The sequence below is a fragment of the Monomorium pharaonis genome, chromosome 8 (genome assembly GCF_013373865.1).
Source record: "Monomorium pharaonis isolate MP-MQ-018 chromosome 8, ASM1337386v2, whole genome shotgun sequence".
Taxonomy (NCBI): Eukaryota; Metazoa; Arthropoda; class Insecta; order Hymenoptera; family Formicidae; genus Monomorium; species Monomorium pharaonis.
In genome coordinates, this window is record NC_050474.1 from 20,537,098 (window position 1) to 20,564,822 (window position 27,725).

At 45.3% G+C, this 27,725-nt stretch overlaps 1 protein-coding gene across 5 annotated transcripts in view; it reads left to right on the forward strand.

Moving 5' to 3' along the window:
- Window positions 1-8,390: 8,390 nt before the first annotated feature.
- LOC105838807 (protein Fe65 homolog) overlaps window positions 8,391-27,725 on the forward strand; it is a 154,360-nt gene continuing 135,025 nt past the window's right edge. For 4 of the 5 annotated variants that reach the window (XM_012684646.3, XM_012684651.3, XM_012684650.3 and 1 more), the window contains exon 1: window positions 8,391-8,742. The gene's annotated coding sequence lies outside the window, so the exon portion shown is untranslated. The remainder of the gene's footprint in view (window positions 8,743-27,725) is intronic. The other variant, XM_012684652.3, reaches the window with a different exon arrangement.

The window sequence follows — 27,725 nt, forward strand, 5'->3', positions numbered from 1 at the left end:
GGGACGAATGGGGGAGGCCCCCGTAATTTGCGGGTTGTAATACCGCGCCCGTCGTTTGTAACCTGTTCGAGACACGTAAGTACAGCCAAGAGAACAGCACCGGGGAGAGAAGTAACTATGTAACCGCATCGTCTCATTGAGGGGGATGTTTTCCCGGTTCCGAAACGGATGTAACTACTACCGCCCGTCTACGTGGCACCCTCAGGAAACGCATAGGAGTACTCGATCACCGCCAGCTTCATTCTATTTGCGGGGCCTGCGGCCTTCAAGGTTTCGTTTCAATAATATATTACAAGTAGCTGCTTAACGGTTCCGGTGAACTTTACAGTTACAGATCCGTTGATAATTAATTGCCTTTTAAGGAATTCCTTAGCTTTCGTCTTAAAATGATTGAAAAGGCGTGCAAAAAAACAGAAAAAATGTGCAACGCTCTTATAAAACTAAAGCTGGCTCTCTGAACAAATTAAGTTAATTGAATCTTTCAAAACTTCCAAGTTAAATGATATTTATCAAAATTTTATTCTTACAAGGTATTTACAGTTAATTATACAGATGTTTTGTGACGGTTAAGAAAATTGTACGAAATTACTAAGATAAATAGTATATTTAACACAGAAATATATTTTAATAATCAATTTAACGTCTGACTGCGAATTTTGCAGCGAGAGATGTATTTTCATTACCTGTCCGGTTTGGAGAACATAAAGGTCAGAAGGTGAAGGAAAGGCGAGGGGGTTGGAGAAGTTTGGGACGGGTCTCGAAAGATTCAAATGAAATTCCGCGCTTCCGGTTTATGGGCATGCTCGATTTAGCGGGTGGCTCGACGTAGAAGGCGAAGAGGATGCAGCTCGGCTCGAGCGGGATGCATCCATTTTGCATGGGTCATAAGGCCTTCTTGCACGCGCAATGCAGACGAAAGAGAGAGAGAGAGAGAGAGAGAGAGAGAGAGAGAGAGAGAGAGAGAGAGAGAGAGAGAGAGAGAGAGAGAGAGAGAGAGAGAGAGAGAGAGAGAAAGGGAGGGGGAGATATTGGGGGGAAAGAGAGGGAGAGAGAGAGATAGATAGAGGGACCGAAGACTCCTTCGCTGAGGTTACTGCACTTTGGGGACGAGTTATCCTCCCCATCAGCTACCAGAAATTCTCACCCGAGCGTTCTCTGAGCGAATTCCCGAGGGAGAGAAGCGCGAGCTCCTTTCACAAGGAGGGCTTTTGCAGCTGCGAGATAACGCTTCACGGCGATTTAAATTTGACGATGCGACGTGTGTTCATAAATATATATTCGTAAATAAATTATTAGATGAACATACGCAACAATTAACTCTTTTTCAGCTACGGTATCTTTTGTGAAATTTCTTGTGCCGTCTAAGAAAAAAATATTATAAACTATTTTGAAATGGATATTCTTGCAAGCTGTTGTTTAACGCATCTGCAGCATTCTTAGATCGCCTGTGTACCAATTAAGAAGAAAAAAAGAATTAATTCCCGCAGTAAGGAAATAAACTCGTGAGAACCACACAGGCAAAGGATCCGCGGTCGCATCTTTGAAAAGAGTGCTCGAAATAGTGGCTGGGAGAAAGGCCGCGGTGAGAGAAAGTACGACCGAACAAAAGCGAAGGTACCAAAAGGGAAGGAAGAATTGGATTCGCGGACGAAGACGCAAAAAGAAAAGCACCGCTTTATGAAAGCATCTTTCTGTCCCGCCACGCGGACAACACTTGTCCGGCAGCTCGGGGAAAAATATACCTGTTTTCGGCGGGACGGGAGACAACGGCGATTGCAAAATGATTGACCACGAGGAATTACTGACAGTGATATCGGAAGCGAAACGCTTTCGATCCTTTCGCCCGGCCGGGCCACTCTATGCTTTTTAATCGCGCCGCGTACGAGACGTTCTTTTCCTACTGTTTCTCTTTTCTCTCTTTTGGTGTAATAAAGACTCAATGTGCCTCGACTCCACAATTTCGCAGACAGGGAATTATTATTTTACGCCTCATCTGAGAGTTTTATGTGGTAGAATTATAGTTAGGCTGTTTATTATTTTATAATTATTAAATTAATTATCGATGAAACAATTTGCCAACGATTTTTTACGAGTTTCTGAATCGTGATTACAAATGTGATAAAATGGACTTTAAAGATTCATTTATACATTTTAACATTTGTTCAGCATAGTTCTTTGAAAACGGTAAAAGAACTTAGAGACGAGCATTAATACATTCATATCCTTCCGATTCGCGATTATTTTTCCATCAGCCTCGATACGCTGAAATATTCTCCCAAGCCCGATATATGAATCCATTTGCACTTATTAATGCCTTTTTATTGGCATACCCAAGCGCGTCGCGACGCGGTAAAAACGCACGTATAAAAGCAGGGAAAGTTTCATCATTTTCGTCAAAAGCTATTCATGCATTATTCAAGCCTCTCGATCGGAATCGTTTCTCAAACTGCCGCAATTTTCTTATCTGCGAAAATAATTTTCTTCCGCTATTCCTATGCGTATGAATAGTTTGCCGCACGTGTCTGTCATTAAAATCGGAGACAGAGGATTCTGGGATTCGAGTAATTCCGTGGGTTTAAAGGGAAATCCTCGCGGGATTCCCGTGTATTGCTTCGAGATACGTCGTCCGGGAGAGGCGAAATACAACAGCCACGAACGGAGGAGAGGGCGAGAATCGAGGTTGAACGGCCGTTTGCAAAATTATCGGATGGAACGAGGGAAATCGGACGGAATCCGTGTGTGACCGCCAGCCGCAAATGCCGGATGCGACTCGCTCCTCGTCGCGCTCTCGCCGGCCAATATACCCCCTCCTCCCCCCCCCCCCCCGCCTGCGTCAGAATCTCCATCTGCCCGGTCCTGCTCATCGGAAATCATTGCCACGCCGCCAATTGTCAGCCGCCAGCACGTCGGATTGGCTCCGATCCCAATACAACCGATTCGCGATTCCGTCCGGCACGATCGCGTTATCCGGATTATCCGCGGTCGCGCCCCTTGAAATACCATGCCGTGGGACGTGGAGAAGTTTCGTATTTCTGACTTTCGGGGTTGACTTTTCGAGTCAGCTTCGCCGCGGATTCGGAGCTCTCGGATTTTCCAAGTTGGAACCGAAACGGGAAAAGAATTAACGCGGTGATATACGCCCACGTAAAAATAAATGCACACGGTTTAGGGCGGGTTAAGATTACGATGGGATATTAAACTTTCGAACTACATACAACTCGAAATATTAGTGCAAACAATCGGCGTATCGTTTTTTTTAAGTTACAAAATGGAAAATAAATCTAGGATCTCTGAGAGCCGAGACCTCTCTCGGGATTCCGACGATTGCAACGGAAATCTTTTATCGCGCGTAACTTATATATAGAGTTCGAAGACGTATACGCAGAGTGGTGCGAATTATCGACAGGAGCGCAACCGCGATAAATCCAGATTTAGAAAATTCAGATTTACAGAGTCGCGCGGGCGGGGGCTGTAAAGGAGGGGGCGCGGAAGTGCGCCATAAATTCGAAAGAAAAAGGAGAACAATGCGCGGCGGAGGAGCGGGGGTGGGGGGGCGGCCTCGTCGAAACTTGGACGAAGTTAGTTTCTCACGATTAAGGCTTACGGCCTCTTAAACCGGGCACACGCTGTTCCCGCATCTCGCTGTGCCGGTATCTCTCTTCGGGAGACTATCGCGCACCCGGAGAGGATCTCGATAGCGCCCGCTCGGTTTGGCCGAATGAAATTTTAATTTTTGATAAGGCGCCACCCGCGCCACACACATACACAGACACACGCGCGCGCACACACCCGGTTCTCTCAGGCTTTTCCCTTCGCCTTCTTCCCCGCCGCGCGATTCAAGCAACCCCTTCCGTCGGTTTCGAGATATTAAATATCGCCGGGAACGTGGTGTAGCGGCACGGAGAAATTTCGCGAAACGGCCGCACGGACAGCCCTTGTGAATCTTTTAAGGCTGCTCAGAGGTCGAGCTGCATACTTATGCTGAAAGAGACTAGTTTCCGTAAAGTGCGTTACGCTCGGTTACACTGAAAACTCTTTGGTTAATTTCAGTTCGGATTTTTGTTCTTTTCTAGAGTACTTTGGCTACAACTGAAGCGCTTTGACTGCTTTGAGGAGCGGCATAAAAGTAATCTTTATCAGAAAGTTTAAACGTCCGTTTTACATAAAAGCAGGATGTTTTACCCATATGTTAAATCTTTATGCATCGTGTATACTGTGTCTTCAATAAGATACACTTCAATAAGATTTTGTAAGTTTTATTTATGTTTACAGTTATTCTAAAGATTATTAACGATCTAACGATAAGTAAGTTTCTAATCTATCTGGGATAATTAATCGTTTGTACATTAAACCTCTTCCATCTGCGAATTCTAATCAGCCCTGGGCCATCGGGTAGCGGTCGACAATATAGTAGGGGGTTCCGCTTGTCACGAAACGTGAAGGATGGCGGAGGGTGGCTTCGTGACAATAACACAAAGGTGAGTAAATAGGGGAGAAGAGGGGAAGAGAGAGAAAGAAAGAGAGAGAAAGTGAGAGACAAGAAAAGGCAATGAGAAGCAGAAGTGGATTCCATCGCATGCGGTTGCACTCGTACATTCAACGAAAAGCAAAACACACGACATAGGGTGTGGGAGACAAAAGAGATGGAAGAATACGCCACGGAAGGCTTCCCCGTTACAGAACCACCCTTCACCTGGTGGCAGAGCGGGGCGTTAGACCATGTGTGAAATTACAATCCCTAATGCCTTCGCCTCGAATCAACTTCGTTCTCGTTCTACGTCTTAGGGACACGAAGTATATAGAAGTTTCGGAACTCGTGCAAACATATGCTTTAGTAAATGAAGGTCGCCAATACGTGACATAGGCCTCCTAAAACGACATCTTTTATTTCTCGGAAACTAAATATTATATTAACACTGCATTAATACTTTAATAAAAATATAATCTTAAATTAAAATGATAAAAATTGACAAAAACTGTTTCACATCGAAGTGAAAGGTTTCTAGGAATCCTTATTAATTTGCAAATATCTTGTCAATATTTTGCAAATGTAAAAAAACAAAAAATATAGGTCATGTAGCTTACTATTTTCAGTTTTGTGGTCCAATTTTTCAGACATTTTTGGTTATGTCGCAAAAACTTTAACTATTACAAAGTATAAAACAATATTATAAAAACTGCTATAATACTCGATAAAAAACACTTTTTAATTTGCTTTTATATTTTCAAAGTTTTACATTTATTAAAGAAATACTATTCAAAAACAAAGTAGTATGCTAGATTAATGACTTTCCATTAATTAGTCCAACATTACGACAATTAATCTCTCATCTTATCTACGATTACTGAAATAAATAAGTATTTTTAAGCAACGCTAGAGTACAGTATCGATTTACATACACATAATTAAACATGTCACTTCTCAAGAAAAAATCTTCATATCAAGGATCAAATTACAGATCAAATTATATCAGAGCAGATCTAATTTTATCAATCGGTTTGTAAAATTAGCTCTCTGATATAATTTGACATATAATTTGATTTACATCAGAATTTGATATGAAGAATTTTTCCCCGGAACACTATGTAAATCATACTCTATAAATACAGTTCCTAATTTAAATCTCGTTTGTGTATTCGATGCATCTACACAAGCGATGACGGGAGACGTATATTGCAAGGGTTTGGCGTACTGACTTCTCTCTCTCTCTCTCTCTTTCTCTAAAGAGCCTTTGGTAAACTTTGACGTGTAAACCTGTCGAGGCGACCCTCTTGCTGTGACCGCTTATGCGGCAACTCGGAAATATAATCGTTTAATGTCCGCGCAACATGCCTTCCTGAGACGATCGTTGTGCGAGCAACAACCGACTAAGAAATTTACACAGCCGCAGTCTTTCACGCCTGCTATTAATTCGCCGCTCGGGCGCACAACGGCTACAACGGTTAATCTCGTCGATCTTTCTCGACAGAGTATGTAGACTAATTTTTCTCATGTATCCGAAAGTAATTGCACTTGCTTAGACCTCCGTTTTGTAAAATGTTGTTCAGTACATCTTACTTTTACCTTTCTCCATCGATAAAAGTATTTACAGCTTCTCGTACGCTTTGGAAAAAATTTTACAGCGTGAATAATGTATTTACAATGGAAGACAGACTGTCTCCTTGATTGGCGCGGATTATAAATGCGACATCGATATTAGAACGGCAATTATCTGACCAATTTCATCTCGCGTGTGCGTAACAAAGTGCGCATTTTCCTGACAAAACCCGATGGAGGATGCGACGAAAGCGCATGATATTAATGTTGCACGGTCCGATCTCTACCGGGTGAGTATTTAATGTGTGCCGTTGCCCGAAATCGTCAACGTACGTATGAGATTAATAAATATGAGAGAAAAAGGACGAAAGAGAGAGAGAGAGAGAGAGAGAGGCGGAAAGAATGTGCTTCTGGGACGCGCGTGATTTAAAGAGGCGATTCACCCCCGGGAACTTTTTTTAATAAATAAACACCGGCTACGCAAAATTGCTTGGGAGATTGTACCTTTTTTTCATGGACCGCCGGGTAATCGTTCCTCCTAGCCCGCGATCCACTCGTCACGCGGAATAATTAATAAGCCCGAAACAGACAGATGCGACCGGACGGAACGATGGAAATGCCGACACGATGCGACGTGTATTTAAATGTTCAATCTGGTGGGTCCAATTCGTCTCAATAAATTTCCCAGCTCAATCGACCGAACTTTACTCTTTAAAAACCGTCGGACATACTGAACGGGACGATAAAATGCAATTTCTATTGACAAATGCATACAGGTTGTCCTAGTATCGGGAAATGTTTTGACAAATTCTTTGGCGTGCACCCTCGGTGTTTTACACTTAACGAGAGATACATCCGTCACGCAAAAAAAAATTGTAACTATAGATTAATTAGTACGTGTAAACCGTTACTCTTTTAATTAATATTCGACATCGGTCTATTAATAATTGAATAATAAGCATGATGTGACTAATAAAACGAGATAAAAGATGCAATAATTTCAGGACAGGTTTCTACTTGTATTGATTTTTGTATGCTTGTCGTACTAGCACGTGACACGACCTAGCAATTCACTTTTGCAACCCTCACTTTTCCGGCAAGTACACGATTACACACGCGGCTCTTGTCACGCTTTCTGAAGCCATTGTCTGTTACAATCGCTAACGAGCCTTCGATTACCTGACAGAACGCCTCGCCAATTTTCCGTGAGTTTTCGGATTTTCCCATCACTTGTCCCTCATGTCTCATTAAACATTTAATGCGTCGTATAGTTTAATGAAATTAATTCTTCTTTTGATAGCGCATTTCATTTACGTGCTCCAAATTTGATTTAAAAACTGCTAAATTATATTAAATAATACAATTTTATTCTCAAGAATCTCTATCATTTGATTTAATTATCGCTCAGTGATATGTTATTATTAATAAGTAAGCAAGTGATTTTCTCGATAATTATTCATCACCCGGCCAAAATATTTAAGTTTTCATTGAGGCATATTCAATTCGGAAACTTTGCTAACAGGCGTCCATTGAATTTATTATTCAGGAAAGCGCAGCGCGAGGAAAACCGCAAATTTGCTATAATTATTGGGTGCGAAAAGTGAAAATGCGTGTACACATTGCGAGCCAGACAGTAATGTAGGGATGCTAGGGCAACTTTCTAGACGCTGATTAATCCACAACTCTCCGTAATTTATAGACTAGATTCGCGGCCGCGTGCTTCAAAGGTTACGCAACTTTCCGCAGCGTATTTCCTTTGATCCGAGTTTTAGGAGCTTAGCTTTCAGAATTTCATTCCTTTATTTTACAACATAAAACGTCAGCTAATTTAAAGACAAAATTACGTCAATTATGTTTGACGTAGTTTATGCTATAATATTTTAAATTATAATATTGTTTGATTTTTTCATATGGATTTAAATGTGTGCTACACGTTTGTATGACAGAGCACACATTTAAATCAATATGAAAAAATCAAACAATATTATAATTTAAAATATTTTAATTAAACTTTTTTGTATGACCTCTAATTATCGTCGACCTTTTGCCTCTTTATCTTTTTTAGAAATTTTCAAAAGGAAAGATTACATGCGTGAAAAAGCCAGATAATAGTCTCGGCCCATCGAAATCTTTTATTTCGCACGTCCTACAAAGTGCGGATCTAAAAAAAATGACGTTTGAGGGTGCCCCACGTGCGCTTTGACGTTCCTGAAAGTTACCTCCGGTGGGGACAAGGGATTGCTGCTGCTGTCGACCAATGAGGGGTGCGCGTACTCGAGAGAGAGAGGGAGAGAGAGAGGAAAAGAGTGGGATTCGCAGAGGGGTTGCAGGACGCACGGTGGCGTCGTCGTTTGGTAGCGCCGCGACGCCCTCGACGCGAACTAGACGCACTCTGTATACGGCACCCCCAGGCTCCATGGTATTTCTAACCTAACCACCCTCGCGCACCACCCCGTTCGTGCTCGCGTGACGTGTGTGTTCCGTGGCGCGCTACGTTATATCGTTTCCCTCTACATTCTCCAGCGCAGTACGCGCGTTATCCTTGTTCCGGAAGGTTCGTTGCAACCAGGTGCAAAGAGAGAACAGTGAGAGTCGAGAGGGTGTGAGAGAAAGGGAGAGAAGGCGAGACAGAGAGGGGAGAAGCCAGCTGGCTCCAGGCTGCTCGGCGGGAGTCCTCGAGGGTGGAAAACGACTCGGACTTTGCTGTAAGTATTTTTGTCGCTGTGCTACTAACTTTGCGAATAGTGCTCCTCAAAGAAAAAAACGGAGTTGTTCAGAGACTCGTGGAACAACATCATTGTCATCGATGTCATCGATGGATGACACAATCTCGCGAATAACCTCGCGAGAGAATGAAACTCGATCAACCTCTTCGATTTCCATGTTACATGCTGCTAAATGTGAGGTAATGTGATGTTAAAATCTAATGGCGCAGTATGTCATTCTCCCCTCCCCCTCATTACATTTCACACGAGAACAAATTTTGCATAAAAGTTACGTAAGAGTCAATTCTACACGTAACATATGTACAAATCAGAATTCATTCTACAAATATAGATTCAATTAAAGATGATATAAATCTCTCCTTATTGACGTAGAATCCGATATATCTTGATTGAATTCGTTATATTGATACGGTGAATCGATTGCCTGTAATTGACTCAATGGAAAATACATTGCTCTTGTTCAAACATCTCATGGCGAATCTATATCGCAAGAGCCGCCTTCTGATAGTACAAATTTCACGTTATTCGTTTGCGCTGTCGATGCGAGCTTAAATCTTTTTCTGGCTATGAAGCGATAAGCGCGCTCCGGTTATTGCGAGAGGTAATTCTCACCTATTGTTCTCGCGCACCGTCTGATAAGCACAGAACGCTTTTTCTTTTTCTACGTGATGAGAATTCGCGCCCAACACAACCTACCCAGCATTACGAGCTGACCTATAAAGTTGCCTGACACTTTACTTCCTTCTGTCGCATTTTCGATACGATCGTATAAAAAGTTGTAATGGCGCCACCGATATTAAAAAACATGACGGATATAACGCACGTAGGTTAGCCAACCTGAAGGCCAATGTTGCCGATTCTACGTAAAATATTTGTTGCCGGTCTATATAAAGTCTTGTTTATACGTCCTAACTTTTATGAGCTATACGAAGAACAATAAAAACAGAATGACATCCTATATTCTTAGATTTTTTTATTTTTCTGAAGTGTATCAAAAATTTTTTGCAAACTTTTAGGGGAATAAATCTCAATCGAAGTTATATCAAGATTCTGAAAGTAGAACGCTAACTCTCATCGAGATGAAGCGTCACCATATGCGAAGAGACTGTCGTTCGTAATGGAATTATCAATTAATCCTTGACAATCACTTGTCTAACTACAGAACGGTACATATGAGGATTGTATAAGCGGGAAGTCTAGCGTCGAGAAGACATAGATTTTATATATTTTCGTTGCGGCAGGTCGATACGCCAAAGTTCCCGCAGTAAGTTTCTCGAATACAACACGGACGGACTCGATACGGGCGAAAATAAATCGCGCACACGGGGGCCACGATCCAAAGATCGATCTCGTGTAATATTTAAGGATCGTGCGCGAGAGAACGGAGGAAAAAGACCCCGGAGTGCGTAGTTTTTCCCCCCTTTCCTTACGTTTCCTCGCTTAAAGCTCTGGGATTTCGTGTACTTCGCGTTCGTGGACCGAACAATGAAATCGATACGAAACACGTGTCACGTTTCTCTTTCCTCGTCGATGAGCTTTTAATCCTCTGGGCTCTCCTGATAGCACGCGCTATCCTAATATTTAAACTTGTTTAACTTAGGAAAGGGAGAATAATGTGAGCTTTCCGTAAATCAAGATTTACTGTCGAGAAAAATAAGCTTCCGAGAGGGATAGATTTCAGTTTGAGGAGAAAAAGTGTTCATTCCACGCACTTCATTCAAGTCGTTGTTTTCTTCTTTTTAGTAAAAACTTTTGCGCGATACAATTGTATCAATTTTAATTCAATTGACAAACTTTATCACGCGATTAAATAAACGATGATCCGTCGCGTTCCGAATCGCGCGATTTATAATCCTCGCATCCCCCTTCAAAGCCATTCGAGCCGCCTCGCGCCCCCTCGGTCGCTTCATTCATACCTCTAAATTCTTGTTCGTGAAGAGGAGCAGCAGCAGCAGGAGCAGCAGCAGGAGCTGCGAAACCGCCGAGAGAAAGCCGAGGTAAACAGATCATTTGCGAAACGGCGGGCGCGAAACCGAGAATAAGCGGCGACAGAAAAGAGACAGAGGGAAAAGAGAAACGAGAGCACAAAAGCCGACGAAAAGCGAAAATCCCTCCTTTCCTTCCCCGTACGGTCTCGCCGGTGCCTTCCATTTTTCTTGTTTTCATTCTTCCGAGGCGCGGAACGCGTGTCTCGCGCAGATACGAAGGTACCACCCGTGCATTATTATTTTCCCTCGGTGCCTACTCCCGTTCCCATTGCCGCTGCAGGTGGCAGCCTTCGCGAATGTTTTTTTCTTCGCCGTCGTTGTCGTCGTCGTCGTCGTCGTCGTTTCTCGCCGTCTTCCTTTGTCTCCTTGGAAACCTTGCGGTAGTTATGCGACGTTCGGTCCCGCTGGCGCGAAGGAAGGATACCGGGTAGATGGAAGGAGGGTGCGCAGGTTGGAGAAGGAGAGGAGGTCGGATGCGAGAGGATACGGTCCGGGAACGTGACTTGGATGCAATATTTAAAAGCGACGCAACGTCAATACTCTCTCTCTCCTCTGCGTTGGCTCTTTCTCGCCGTCCACGGAAGCCCTCGACCGCCTGCCTGCCTTCGAAGGCCGAGAGGAGAGAACCGTCGGTTACCCTAATACGGCACTGAATCGGTCCCGTGGTCTGACCTTAACCCGAGATCATCCCCTTGTTCGACGGGGGGAGGGGGGAGGGATTTCCTCGAGCGCCGCGCCGCCGTTTCCTGAATTTCGTTTCGGCGCCTCAACGTACGGGGCGGGAATTTCGGTGAGTTCGGCGCGAGGCCGGCATGAACGAGGGGGATTTCCGAGTGTGCTTAAAGCCACCGTGGATTGTGAATGCGCTCTTTGACTGCCGTGGGTCAAAAGGCTGCTCAAATATAGTCTTTATACGGTTGCGTCGCGTGTTGTCAAATGTCAAACTATGAAAGGCGTCTCTTGTAACTTTGCTCTTCAACTATAATAAGTACGCCGTTATCGGATGTATAAGTGTGGTCGTAAAACTGATTCTTGAAAAGTTCGGTAAAACATTTACGTCAATGTAGTAACAAGAAAGTTACTTTTTTTTTTTATTAAAATCTTCTTGCCTAATGTTACTACAGAATATTACTAAGAGATACGCAGAGAGTGAATATTTACGGCGCGAATTACGCGAAATTGAGAACATAATACTGCAGCCGTCGATGATACTATGAGCGCGCAAATATTTTATCATTTCCCGACGTACCTTTATAATTTATTGCTAATGCCTTCCTGGCCGGAAAGTCATCCTCGCTCCCTTCTGTAAGCAGCGAGTGGCGAAAACGAATGAGAAACCAGCAGAGAGGAGAGAGAGAGAGAGAGAGAGAGAGAGAGAGAGAGAGAGAGAGAGAGATGTACGAGCGGTGATATAACGGTGAGAAAATGCAGGAAGTTATGACAATTATGAGGGGAAGCGGGGAAGGAAGAGGCGTCTAGTTGTGCGACGGCTCGTGAAATGAAATCGGGATGGAGGACGATCGTTTATAAGTTCGACAGATGGAATTCTCTTTCGTCGTTTTTACTCGCTATCACTCCCGCGGCATTCTTCTTGCGACAACAAACGTCTCTCTACAATCTAATTAGGATATCCGACAGGAAAATAAAAATGAATATCTGATAGATCGGTATAAATGATAGACGCATACAAATCAATACCAAATAGGAAATGTAATATAAAAAAAAGCTAAGTGGTACGCATTTCTGACGATTATTCCCAATTTCGTTTGTTTTCCCCAAATTCCCGTCTATCTCAAAACGCGCAAACGCCTTTCCAAAGATAATATACTTTTTACAGTTTCTATTTTGGGAAATAAAGGCGGATGGATATTAACTTGGAAGAACCCCAAGGCAATCCTTTCGACTCGCCAGTTCTCTCTCTGCACTTCGAACCCGGGAGCCTTTGACGCTGGAAGGAAGAACACGTCTCCACGGCGTGTCCTTCCTTCCTTCTCCAGTAAATTCGCGGGGCAATCCAAAGTGGCGTATGCAGGTCACGAAGAGAAGATCCACGTTCGTGTAGCCAAGGTTGACACGACCTAATTAAGAGAAAACTATAAAGTTCCTCACGTCGCCGCCACCGACTCTCGTACTCTCTTTATTAATTGCATTCTAGTCTCATTCCTCATATATAAGACTATTTTCATCTAATGGATCTCTTAATATTTAAAATTTATAACACACGCTTTCAGAGATAAATTATTATTACTGGACAGGTAAATCTGTCTTTTGCGGGGACAGATGTAGGAGTAATTAATTTGTCGTGAGCTTTATTATCGCAATAAATCGCGGCGGGTCCCGACGTGGGATTACGAAATCCTTTTATAGCTGATTAGCGCCGATTAAAGTAAATATTTAACTCGCTTTGTGTTAATCGCTAAGTAGGGTTGTAGGAAGGAGGCGCTATTAACTCAACCCCTCCCTCTCCCCGTTGAGTCGCGACAGGAGCTGAATTTATGGCGGCCGTTGCGAGACTCGCCTTCTCGGAATTTTGTAAAATTTACAAGCTTATTCCTTTAGCAAGAATGACGCGACGAGCCGAACCAAAAAAGAAAAACAAGCGCGAAAGGACAGAGATGTTGAGACACAAATGTTTTCTTCTCGCTCTCTCCCTCAACAACCCGGCGTCGTCGGTTAAGACTTCGAGGGCAATACCTTATCTGAAATTTCATCCGCGAAAAGAAATTCTTTATCTTTGACAAGAATCCCGTATATGCGTCCTGTAAGTCGCTGTCGTCTCGTTGTTTCGTAGTTGGAAATATAGGAATCATAAGAGATATGCAATTCGCTCGAATTAAAGTAAATCATTGACATTTTAAATCAAAGGGATTTTTTTGCATTTACCTGATTTACATTTCGAGAAAAGTAATAACGCTTGAAATACGTAAATATGTAAAAAAAAGCATAATGTAATAATTTTGTATGGAATGCCTTAGCATCATTTGCAAGTTGGAGTCTCTCAACCTATGTCGCCTAAGATTCTCAGGCTTACGGTGGCATCTTCGAGTGAAGTTACTAAAGCTCGGAACATCTTGTACGATTTGCATGACAATATAGTCGGCGACATAAAAAAACGACATTACCGGACAGCTGTTCCGCCATTCAGGCGGTAACATGCACCATGGTCCGTCGGAGTTTCCATCCTCTCCTCGGTGTCCTCCTTTTCTCCTCGGTCTCGCACCCACGCCCTTGCCCTTGACTTCCTCATCCCTCTCTTGCCGCCCCGCCGAGACACTGCCAACTTATCCTCGAGCTTAATTCGCAAAGGAAACGGTCGATGAAGGGCGTGCCTGTGCTGCGCGTGGAAATTCGTCCAAAGGGTGACGAGAAAGAGAAAAGGGCAGTAGCCTCAGTCGAGCGCAGCATGCGGAGACGATTTCAAATGCTACGCGTTGCGATTTTTTAATCAAATCTTTATACCACACGTTTCAGCGCAGAGAACATCCACAGCGAGTTTCATATTCTTAATATACAAGCGGCGTAAATTTCTTCTTTCAATCCCTCCGGCCTTTCGCGCACGCACATACACAATACACACGCATTTCCGTCTATCTCGTGGTTCTTACAACCCCGTATTTTTGGATATTGGCGCGATGTCTGTCCATTTTTCTTTCCCGCGTCTTGGCCCAACCTTGAACCTTACAAGGTCTTGTCATGTGAGGCAGAAATTTCTCGCCGAATAATGCTTATATTTTTCGTATAATAAAGGATATGTTACATTTTGAATCGTTATTTACTTGTTTGCAAACTTGTCAAGTATTAATTTATTAAAAATATTTTTTCTATAAAACAGTACGGCCTTTAGAATCGCCCTGAAATATTTTCCGGGATATTTTTCGCGTTTCTGCATGGAGCACCGTCCGTCAAAAGTTGTCTGATTGCGGACTTTCCCCAGCGCAATAAATGCACAGTAATTTAATCTCGTTCAGAACGCTGAGAAGTTTCGTATCATATTTCCTAGATTTCCTTTCCCGGATGAAAAGATCATTTTTCTCCCTGTCTGAAGATATTTAATATGCAAAGTTTTCCCGCGATTTTACATCGATTCCGTTCTCAATTCAATTAAAGCCTCGTAGTCATCTATTAAAGCGCAAAATCTATTAGCGAAATATGTTAATATTCCCTAACATGTATAACATGTAAGTTACATTTCTCGTAGCTGTTGATATTTCGCGATATAACTCTTGGAGTGTAACTACTAGAACACACACTTATCAGAAACACATCCACACCCTTATCTCGGAAACATCTATCACTACCGAGGCAGATAAACATCTGTCTGTTTTTATTTGCATAAGTGTAACATTGTTTCGTGTAATTTAACGGGGAAATGTCGAGGGACGATCGATAATCTCGAAACAATGAGAGTAAATATGTATTCCGGTCAGATATTAACGATTATTGAGCGTGGAGTCGGTTGCTTTGAACGCAGGGTCCTTCGATAACGAGGCCATAAGGATGCCAAAGGACTGGTTGGAGCCATAGGTTCGCGATTAATTCCGGCTGCAACATGCGCGCACTTGGTTAGTTACTCCATCTTTGGAGAACCCAATTTACGGAGCGAACTGCAGGTCGCGGCGAAACTTGCCGCTCGTAAGAGGTAACGCTTGCTGATATCGATTTCGCTAAATTGATGATTTCACAGTATCTATGTAGACTCTAAGATTGAGAAACTGAATTATACAAACAGCTGCAGAAATGATTATAAAAGTTAATACTACAGAGAAGATTTGAAATCATATCAGACGTTATTCAGCAAGGAAACTTTCCATCTAAATCAGACGTAAAAAATTGAATTTGTGATGATGCAAAGTGAGATGTTGAATGTTTGACTTAACAATAATTAGTTGAAATTCGTTGAAACTGTCGATTCTAAATTCTCTAATTATCTCGAACTTAAGCTCCTCGTTTGGATATCAACTTCGTGATCCCCTTACAGCCAAACTTTTCCCGGGACTTGCGACGCCGCGCAAAAGTCCGTTCGCGATGTTGTGTTGCACAAGAGTAGTAACAAAGCGAGTCTCCGGAGAACTTTCGACGTGGAAATTCAATTTCCATCGCGAGAGGTTCGCGCGACGTCTTCGCGACCTTTCCCTTATGCACTCTATCTTTCTGTTTCTTTCTTGTGCGTTCATCGCCAGCTATTCGCCCCCTTTTTTCGCGGATCTTATCTCGCCCGAGAGACGTGAAACGCCGAGACAGGCGATTTCTACCTCTTTTTCCTTCTCTCGCGCGCGAAGGGCAAACCGGAGAGCGTATCTTTCCCTCCGTGTGAATACTTCGCACCCGGAGATCACGCCGATTCTTCGAGAAAACGGTCGTCGCGGCGAATTCGCATGCGAGGATCCGTGCGAAATGATAGAGCACGAAGAGATGACTTTTGCTGCAATTTTCCGCACTCCATTCAATGCATGGAATCGAATGAAGGAAGTTACACTTTATAGATAAAATGTAATTTACTTTAAACTATGATAAAAACACGTTTATTTTATTGTAAAGTATTTATTGATAGCGTGAATGTTTGATTAGAAAAAAAAATCATTTTATTTCAAACACACAGCGAATCACACAGCGAGATACTGTAATTCGTTTAATGAATCGATGCCGTTTCGTATTCTCGTCTGGACCGAAGCGAGGCACATAAATCATCCCTTTGGTGGCGCAGAAGGTCGAAGCTTTCATTTACTGCAATCAATTCTCGTACGACGACACCCGTACACGTACCATATTCCTTCGCCCATTTTTGTTCCCCATTCCTACATCTCTCACCCTCACCTCATCCTATTTGCGACTTGTATTCGCGTCGTCCAAGGACGATATTTAAGGACGTGTTCTTCTACCATGACGTTACTATTTACGTGAGGTCAACTAGCAGGGAGAATTGCAATCGTAAGAACGAACGTACACAAGTTACACAAGGATAAGGAATGACTCTCAGACACTCGTGTTTATATCTCGAGCTCCATATACATTTCCTTCACGAAATAATTTTTTTCAAAATTGATCAGCAAATTTTCTAATAAAATTTTTTTTAATTTTAGTTACATCTTTGTAATACTCAAAATACAAATTTAATTAAAACGATAAATAATTTTTTTAACTAATGACATCTCACAAATTACTTATAATTCGAAGAACTATAGATTTCTCGATATTTTGAACAAAAGGTAATACAAATTGGTCGAAAAATCTAAAAATATCAAGACACCCTGTATTATTTGTACGGACGTATGCGATATGTACGTGCTGTAAGGCCGGTTACAGAAGGATAACACCATTTATGTTCCCTGGAGGCCATGAAGATATACCAGAGAGAGACGCATCTCCCTATTTCTTAGTTCTTCTTCCTTCCTATTCGCCCCTTCCTACCAAAGACGAGTCGTACGCGCGCATGTACATTTCTCTCTTTCCTTCGCGAGGATCGATCGTTTCATTTATTAGTCAGGTACGAGAAGCTGGGGGGGGGGGAGAAAAAGAGTGGAATACTTTGCCGGAGCTCGAAGTAAATCTGCGTCCTTTGCAAGGAAAAACGTCTCGTACGCAATACGAGCGAATCGGGCGATTCGATTAACCGACTTAAAAGATATATCGCGTCAACGCGAGAGATTTGATTCAGACGCGATTTCAATAATTGGTTTCGCGAGAGAGAAGAAAAAAAAGATACGTCATCTCGCTATTATGTCATTTGACCGGCGTACTAATTACCATTTAAATAATATCCACATATATCAATCTTTCGTGGCCGATAAGTTTTCCATTAAATTCATTAATCAAGAGTATAGGGATGTTTTTCACAAGAGAACGGCTATTAATACTTCCAATATAATTTCGAGCGATATCCGATAACGTTTACGAGGAAGCACTTTTCGCAAAATCGTGCCGTAATTAAATTCGGCGATATCAAGTTACCAGGCTTTTCATCGCCGAAATAATAACGACCCGGCACTCTCTCTCTCTGCTCCATTCCATTCGCGCGCGTTTGTCCTTCCGTCGTGATGGCGCGTGCAGCATCCACCCGGATACGTATACCCCGTGCGCATTTTTGCTGGACGCTGGGAAGACAGGTGGACGACGTTTTATCGGCCGGGAAACATCCAGCAAGTCATGTATTGTGACCGGACGAGATTAGAGCCATTGTTTTCGCCGCTCGCCCGACCTGAATAGCCATCCCTCCCCGTTCGACGACGACGACGACGACGAGAGGAAACGAGAGGAGCACACGGGAGAGTTATAGGAGAACTCGTTTCGAACGTCGCCCCGGTTCGTTTGCCGCACGTAACGGACGTGCGCGAGCTTTATTAATTTCCGGAAATTGAGGGCCATATCTGCCGCCGAACGTAGGATCGATACTGTCGCGCGATCGAATCGTTCTCTCTCTTTCTCTCCGCCTTTCGATATGGCGATAACTTTTGTCGCTTGCACAGTGAAGTTGCACAATAACGTCGCGATCGGGAAGACTGAATAAACGATAATGCAACCGTTCAAATATTCCATCGTTCCACTCTGAAAACATAACGTTTTTTTACCTTTTTTTACACGATTACTGAATCTTTTGCGATACTCCGAATGCAACATCTCGAAAACTATGTCAGCGATCGATGGCGTTCTCCTTTATCATAATTCATGTCTCGACATCGTATTGTGCAACCGTCCCCCTGATTCGCTATGTTAAATTTATTCGGCACAAATAGGGAAAAAGTGGAGGGAGAGGAAGAGAAGTGAACTCTCTCGCGCAGCGACGAGATATTCGATCGATGTTGCATGGGTCGCGGATGTTTGCTCATCGCTACGAGAACGAATGTGTTTTTCGAGAAGAGCCCCCCCCCCCCAAAGTTTTCGGGGACAAAATGGAATAATAAAAGCCGCGGGGAGGGGTACACGAAACGAAATTTCCTGACTGCAGAGACCTGTTTGCGTTCCAGATTCAGCGACGAGCGACGAAGTTCGTTAACCGATGTTCTATGCCGCGGGGCTTTGTGTACCACGGAGAACAATTTCTAATTTTCTGTTACAATAGCGTGAGCTCCATTGGCACCGGAGAGAAAAGGGTGGGTGCGCGTGCTTTCATCCCCCGGGGGGTTTTCGAGTGAAAGGGCGTTCCTCCCTCCTCCTACGATTAAAAAGTAATGTTTCGTTAATTCAAATTTTATGAAGAAATTGTGTGTCGAATACGGGGGGTGGGGGAGGGGGTTTGCACTTTTATTCTCACATCGGTTCTTTCTCCCCGTTGAACTCTACGTTCATTAAAATCCGAATGTATTGTCCCGCGCGTCTGACGGACGTATATTTAATTTCCGTTAATTAAACGTTGCTCGCGGAAACAAAGTTTTATATCAAGTGCGATTATTTCAGTAACTGCCGCGCGTATAAAAAAAAATTACGCTCGGAGATGCACCCTCGGTGTCTCATTGCATTATAATAATCCTTCTGCGTAGCGACATTCGGTGCGGCCGGCGCCGGCAATACGTATGAAAATTCATGCTGTCGCTTTTGCGATATAATAATAATTATAATAATTACCGCCCGCATTGTAATTACAATGTTCATTAATATTATATCTGTCTACGTGTATTTTAATTAGTATCGCAATTATAAATTTCGCAATGTAGAATTGCGAGCCGAACATACGAGGGATGCGTCTGGATGCAGTGAAAGGAGAGAGCGCAAACGGATACAGCGTGAAGAGAGAGGGAGAAAGGGTGATCCGCGTGTTTTCGTGTTTGCTCGCTTTTCCCGACGGGAAACGTCCGGTCGGGGGCACCGAACGGTACTATCTGTTTCGCCCCGGTAGCAAAAGCTTTTGATACCCTCGCCAGGGATCGCGAAACCCCTTTTTTACTCCTGTTTTTTACTCGCTCCCCGTATTAATCCCACCTGCCGAGTTTCGCCGCGTAAATGACGCTGCACACGAGAATGTAAGTTTATATCTGAAAATTGATATTTACGCGGCCCCATCGCGGCGCCGAATTCCGAGGATACGTCGCAGTTCGAGGGGAGGATGTTCGTCGAACTCTCGCGTTTTTTTTTTCCTTCCTCACCGCCACGTTTCCGGTTTCACTCGTGGGGATTTGTCGACCCAGCGGGGGGACACACCTCGTAAATTGCACCGTACACCGTTGATAACGTTTTAGAGGGAAATAATCGTGATTTATCTAGTCGCATAATTCTCGTCAAAGTATTCGTCAGGCGCTCGCGCGTGTGGTGTTGTAAAGCGCGTTTAAACCGCGCGCGATTGCGTGCTACGCGATTTTATGAGATATTTGATAGCGCGCGACGTGCACAAAATGTTTAGGAATGCGTGGATGTTATTATCGTTATTATCGAATCGCTATAGCGATTCCGGACGATACTCGCGCGTCGCGCTATTTTCGATGACACTTCCGCCGTATCGCGTTTAATCGCGCATGAAAAATGATCAAGTGATTCAAGTCGCATTAATGCTCGTTATTGCACGAGAACCGTTGCATTTTGGATCATTCAAAGAGACATGAAAATAACTGTGACGTTCAGTTTGTCATCCACATTGCCATCGTGCGAAGCCAAACGTTTTAATTAACATTATTAATATTAAATAAATCTTGACCCGGTTTTCCCCCCCGGGGAATAAACAAAAGAATTGAAATTTGCAAAAGACTGCAGGCTGATTTTCTTTTTCAAATTCAATTATCCGACGTAATTCTTTTCCCGCGTCTTCCTAATTATCCTCGATACTGCTTCATACATTGCTGGAGGAGAGGAAAAAGAAATCCGCGTATCGGATTCTTAACGCCTTCGCCTCGGAAACTTTCTACAATCGAGTCATTATCCAGAGCGTGCATCGAGAGCCGATAACAAGGATTACAGGGGGGAAACGCGTTCGTGCATTACGCACGTATATTTCAGACCAAGGGGGAGGACGGCAAAAGTATATACACAAATATACAAGAAAAAAGCCGGGATGATGAAAGAATGGTTCACATAAAAATTCCTTAGAACGCAAAAAGAGAAAGAGATGCACCAGAAAGAGAGAGAGGGAAAGAGGAGAAATGCGCGAGAGAGTGGTATTACCGTCCCCCTACCCTCCCATAATTGCATGCCAGGCGACTGCATCTTCCCTCCTCTCCCTCCCCGTCTACGTCTCCTCCTTTTCCCTCTCTCTTCTGCCATTCCTCTCCATTTTCCACCGGCATTTCCGCGAGCTCGCGCGACTCAGCCCGGAAACACGGCGTAAGAAATGTTATTGCGCCACTCCGCGAAGTTTCCTGCTACAAAGCTGTCCTCCTTCTCCTCCTCTCGTCCTTCCAGCTGTTCCCCTCGTCGCGGCCCCGGCAACTCCGTATGCCCGCAAGAGCGTGTTACGCGTTACGGGTTTGTCGCGCACATCCCTCGCGTATCCTTTCGAGATCCCGCTTGAAACTCTTATCGTCGGCGTGTGACTCTCTCCGATGGCTGGCTAATTTTTTACCAAAACGCGCGTATTCGCTGATGTTCACTATAGACGTCGGCGAAAAGGAGAGGCGACTTTCGCCGAGTGATCAAAAGGAAACACGCGATAACAAACGTTCAATTATTCAAATCCGCTCCCCTTTCGTTAGAGAGAGGTTACTTCCTTCAATACATTATTAATACAATTTCGATTTCCTATTCTTTAGGGAAATCCTAAAGAAAGGGAAACGCCAGTTGTATCACGACACCGGATGCGAATCGATACTCGTTTCAATCAACAAATAAAGGTCCTCCCGCCCACGTTGTCCAAGTTGCACACGGGACAGCCGAAGTATCTCCGCAACTTTTCGACACGCGGGAGAGCCGGAGCAGAGAAACTCGTCGCTCCGATTCCGACGACCGGGCGGCCGGGCGTCCTGTACCTGTTGATCCCCCGTGTCGGGGCGAGAGAGAGACTCCCCCTCGCCCGCTACCCCCCCCCCCTCCCCTTATAGGTCGGGCCCGGCGCGCGAGACGCGGAAGGGTAAATAACTGCCGGCGGGCCGGAATTATGCCGGCCGCTCTCAAAGAGCGATAAAATAAATCATGCTTCGCGAGGACACGCGCGCTGCGGCCTCCCTCGCATCCCACCCCCTCTCTCCTTCCCCCTGGCGACGGCTTCGCGGCGGATAAGCGTGGCGAAGGCGGCGTCCCACGGGAAATCAGAGAAAGATGCACTGCAACTCGCGGAAGATGTCCCTCCCTGCCTGTCCCTCCATTCTCCCTCCCCCTCCCCCTTTGCCCCCTAGCTGCTCAATCTCTCGCCATCTCGCGTTCGCGCGTCTCCCCGTCTTTCCCTTGTCTTTCAACGGTCGAACACGAAGTGGATCGGTAAATCGACAGGGAACGCGACGAGATAGAGGAGAGGAGGAGGAGGAGGAAAAGGAATAAGAATCTGCTGAGAGAGCGAATGCATCACGCCGTAATGCATCGGCGGCGCCACGCTTAAATTAAGTTTCTCGCATAATTCGCCAGAGAGTTTGCCGGTGAAACTTGGTTATGGGACGCGCGATTGTGATCAGAATGTTGTACCGAGAGTGGCGGAACAAAAAAACAAAGAGCCACGTCTTATCTCATCTCGTCGCGGAATTTCTCCCTTCATGAATTCTTCGATGAATCTCCCGTTTCGCGTGTTCGTTAAGTAATTGGCAATTATCATTAATCGATCGCAGCGGGGATTACGCGAATAATTCACGTCCATGTAAATAATTACGATGACGCGATTGATGCAGTCGCTTCGAATTGAAACGCCCGCGAGATTTCGGGTGTTTCACTCGTGCTACACGAGCCCGTCGTTTATTTAATGTTGCTGCGGTGCACGTTAATTTTAATATAATATTAAAATTTAACGGAACGAATTATCAACGGAATCAAGGAAACGATGATGCGAACCATTCTTCACAACCGAACCTTTGTTTATACGTAAAAGTTAGTCTGGCTTAAGGCTATTCCGCCCTCAACAAGGTCTTTTTTTCCCCCGGACGGACCTTTGAAGCGCATTCGTTACGTAATTGGAGGCGGAAATAAATCGGGGAGAATATCCTTGAGTCGAGAGAAGAATATTCTCAAAAGAATATGTAAAAGGAAATTGTTGTAACGTTTCCCGGCTCCTCTTATACCTGGATAACTCGAGAGGATAACCGTGAGGCGATTATTACGGAATCAAATTACTCGGCGGATAAAATATCAATGAATAATACGTTAAATCGCTCACCGGTCGATGTGTCGTCGCCGTTCGCCGCTGCACCCTCGGTGGCGTCCTTCGTCGTCGGCTATACGTCCCTCGCTCCAGATCCGCAGGTTAATCCAAGTATCCAAGTTCCTTGCACGACACTCAACTTTCGCGCGCGAGCCTTCCGGCGCGGCGCACTCGTCCACTCGCGAAATTCGATCTCGGCGAAAACGATCGTAAAGCATGCGACCCGAAAGTATGCGGAACGACGCAACGAACGACGCTCAGCGAGTGGCGACGAGCGAGGGGGCGTCTGGGTCGCGCCGGGGTTCACACGCAAGGACGCTGGTCGCGAGCTTCATGGCGACGCGCTCGACGAAATATCGATTCACTCGATCGATGAAACTGATCGTCGCTCTCGTAACCCCGACGATACACGCAGTCCCCCGGTGTATTTCCTCGAGCAATCACGTCGAACATCACGGTGCTGCCGTGCCCGACGTAGCCCCGATCATTTTTCTCGACCGTCGTGCCGACTCGACAATTAGCAAAGATCGCCTGATTATTTCGCGACCAGTCGCCAAGATTCACGGCATCCACACGCCAATCGATACGTTCGCGGTTAGCTCTGCGACGCGGCGTTTCGCCGATCCGTGAATCGACGAGATATCGCTCGTCCAAGCACCTCCTCTCGTCGCCCCCGAAATTCGCGTACGCGACGCGACCGTTGACGCTCGACGAATGCAGCGAAGGGGAAAGGGGGCGTGTCTATAGGTGAGCCGGGGTTCACACGCAGGGACGCTCGTCGCGACTCGCGAGCTTCGCGACGACGCGTTCGACGATCCGCCGATCGATGAAATGTCGATCGTCACTCACGTAATCATGATGATACATCACGCACTCCCCGATATTCCTCGTCGAACAGTCACACTGAACATCGATTCCCGTCTCGATGAGGCCTCGCTCGATGTCTTTTTTCTCGCGGTGGGACCAGTAGAGACGTCCGATTATTTCGCGTCTGGCCACCAAGATTCACGGCATTCACACGCCAATCGATACGCTCGTGGTTGGCTCTGCGACGCAGCGTTTGCCGACCCGTGAATCGATGAGATATCGATCGTCCAAACACTTCCCCTCGTCGCTCCCGAAATTCGCGTACGCGACGCGACCGTTGACGCTCGACGAATGGCGGGGGGGGAGGGAGGAGAGAAGCGGAAAGAAGGCGCCTAGTTGCGCCGGAGTTCACACGCAAGGACACTCGTTGCACTTCGTGACGCGCTCGCCGCTGACCAATCGCCGAATCGATGGGCCATTAGGGCTATTCTACAATAGTCGCAAGTCGCTAGTTGCTTCCTATGATCATCGAGCTCCATACGTAAAGCTCATTGTTCATTGGCGGTCGCAAAAGGCAATTGGCGACTTGCGACTATTGTAAAATGACCCTTACTCTCCGCGAAATAGACATCTTTGGCGTAATCGCCATTGTGATTCTTCGAGTCATATGAAATTGCATTACAATCCCGATACTTTCGCGCGATATTTAGGAAGCTGCGTTCGACGAGACAGTCATTTATCCTATTATATATTCGAAGTTCGTTTATGATGTAATTGGAACACTTGCCCGACAACATTTTACTCGGCTTACGAAACTTTCGTTTCTCAGATGTTCGCGTCTCGCGGATGGAGAAAATATTTGGAGGGAAAACGGTGGGAGAGATGTGTGGCGTGTGTAACTGTTTGGAGATGTTCACACGTCGGCGGAGATGCGAGCCGTTTACAAGCTTGACAAGTACTCGCGCCAAGTTTCTCGGAGAGCGTCTCGTCGACCGTAACAAGCTCGAATTGTTGCCGGGAAGACGCGATTAAACTCAATTTGTCATGTACTCGCGCGCGGGACCGAAAACGCGTCTCGAATCTTATTGTTAGATTCCAACTAACTGCGGGGTAAACACCGAGGTAAATTGAAGCGACTCGAATATCGCCGGGAACAATGTCGCGATAGCGATTTATTCGGAATTTATTCCAAGACAATTGTAACACCGTGTGTTTCCGTCCGACTGCTCTCGCAGTTGTGAAATCACCTTTTTACGGAAATTCGTGCCACTTGCCGAATCACAGAAGCATCTGGTTACACGGCGGCAACGGGATTCGCGTTAATTGTCAAAGCTCTCGTCGCGAAAAGTTAGACTCCAATTACGAGGCGGAAATTAAAGTCAAACGAGAATATTTCACGATCCCGCGCGCTCTGCCTTTAGTCCCCCTGCGAATTTACTTCGGCGACGAGAAAGGCAAAATTGCATCAAATCATTTCTCGATGGTAGAAGAGAAATGTTAATTATATCGCGTTAGAGTCAATTGAGTCCCGGAGCGTTTCACAAGGAAAGTCCCAATATCGCGAGCGCTTCCGATAGATTCATCTCGAAGGCAAAGACAGGAATGTCGGCACGACGTGTCCCCGCATCAGCTATTCCTCACATTTTTTGTATGTACACAGTATATTTTATTTTAAGTAAATCTTAAAAAAATGAGAAACTCCTTTTTTTAACGTAAATAAATTTTTCTATGTGTACGCGTTGAATTAGATTCAATCAATCAGAACGAGACACATAAAAATAAGTTGTTCAACTGATCAAATTTTAATCTCCGATTCGCGTGCCTCAATCTCCAATGTGTAGTGTTTGATACGAGTTTAGGCAAATCGATCGATCACAATCAAAATTGTGATTAAACGTTTCAAAAAGTTTGACTGTGATTGATCGACATGCTTACGGTCTTACGGTAGCGATTAAAAATTTTTTTACATGTAACGCACGTGTCGCATTAAATCTATCGCTTCTCATGCGAGCAAAGCCCCTTTAGCATTTCAAAATATTAAAAAAAAAAAATTGTTTACAATCCATGGTCAAACGCGCATTGCGTGCCGTGCCGTCGTAATTCGCCGAAGCAGCGCGGCGATTCGCGGAACCGGAGTGAAATTGTAAACACAACGCCAAAAAAGTGATGCCTCGTCTACAATGAGTCGTCGGCCGTAAAAAATTTTACAAATCATATTTGCTTATTTTTCTCTAAGATCAACTGTGATTTCTTACGACCAACGACTAACGACTTATTGTAGATCAGACCTAAATCCTCGTCTACAATGAGTCGTTAGTCATTGCTCGTAAGAAGTTTAACCAATCATGATCGCTTATTTTTCTCTAAGATCAACTGTGATTGGCTAGATTTCTAACGACCAATGACTATCGACTTATTGTAAGCGAGGCTTGACAGTTCGCCACTACGTCGCGCGACGTTCGCGTTGGTGCAGTAGCGAGTCCAGCGAATCGGTTAAGTCAGGACGAAATTAAGATCGAAATTTGCGGACAATGTTACGCGACTCGTGTAGGAGTGCCACGGAACATCGTGCAATTGTACCCGTTGTGTTTTTCGATCGAGGACGGAGCTCGAATCGAGATGTATACGCGGAAGGGGGCAGCGTGCAGATATGTGTGCATCGGAGCACCTTCATATATACGTGTGCGCTGCTTGTGTGGCATCTCCCCCCCCCTCCCTCCTCGCCACTCGACCTTCGCGAGTCGCATCTTACGGAAGTGTCATATATTTGCGTGTTTATTCGTCAACGAGCTGCTCGTCGTCGAATTCTTTACCGACCCGGCCGGCCGGCCGCGCTTTCGGCTCACTTCAGAGCGTCGCGGGGCAGGCAGACCTGCCCGTGTGTGACGTAGTAGGCTCAGTCGCGCCACGGTCTTCTCCGCTTGGCACGCACAATTCTTTCGATCGCGAGTGCGATTTGTGTCGTATCGTGCCCCGCGTCGTCCCGAAACGTTCGTTCGTCGCGTACTCGCGCGTTATTCGCGAGGGTACGCTTGGATTCCCGATCGGGATCGACGACGACGACGATTCTTCCCTCGTGCGGCGTGAAGCTTTCCCGCGTAAAGCTCGGGAACCTACGACGCAACGGACGTGTGGGGAGTGCGTGCTGCTCCGATTTTCCGAGATGTGCCGTGCATGCGTGATTGTGCGTCGAAATGCCGTACGGAATATCGCGTATCGACTCGTCGGTCTCGATCGCGAGAGACGACAATTCCTCGAGATCTTCGAGCGATCTCGACTGGCACGAGTGAGCGGCGAATCGCCGGGCGAGCAGTCAAGATGGCAAGATGGCAGCGGGATGGAGCTTCAGGTAATTAAGTTCTCTTATTTTTGACGTCTTCGCGAAATTCATCGATTCGATTTGATCCCAGTGCGACAAACGATTGAACAAAATGGATACATTTTTTGGTCTTGAGTGGTAATTATTTATTTCACATTAATTTCCGCGTCGGTACGTCGCAAAGTCGCGAGGTCGAGATCGCGCCAACGGCTACGGTCACGACGACGAGAGCTTTCCGAATGTTCCGCTTGTAACGTTTCAAAGTTCGACGAGAGGCCCTCGTCCCCTCGTCGCGGACGCTGCGCGGAAGACGCGTAACAAGCTCGGGACGAAGACCCGGAACGAGCGTTCGCGGCTCTGCTCCCCCGAGCGCGAAAACACTCGAGAACCATCGTCGTACCGCGTCGTCGTGGGCGCGGTGTAGTAGTATGTATCCTCGGCGAGTAGGCAGAGTCCTCTTCCCGCGCGTACGACGCGAGGATGAGTCTCGAGGACTCTCCTCCGCTACCTCTACCGGGTGTGCGTGTGAAACGGCGTAACAGTGGCGCGCGCTCGACGCCGAACACGGGAAACCACTCAGGCCAGCCCGTTTGGGGCGCGTTTGCGACGAGACGATCCGCTCTTTCTCTCCCCCCCCCCTCCTCCC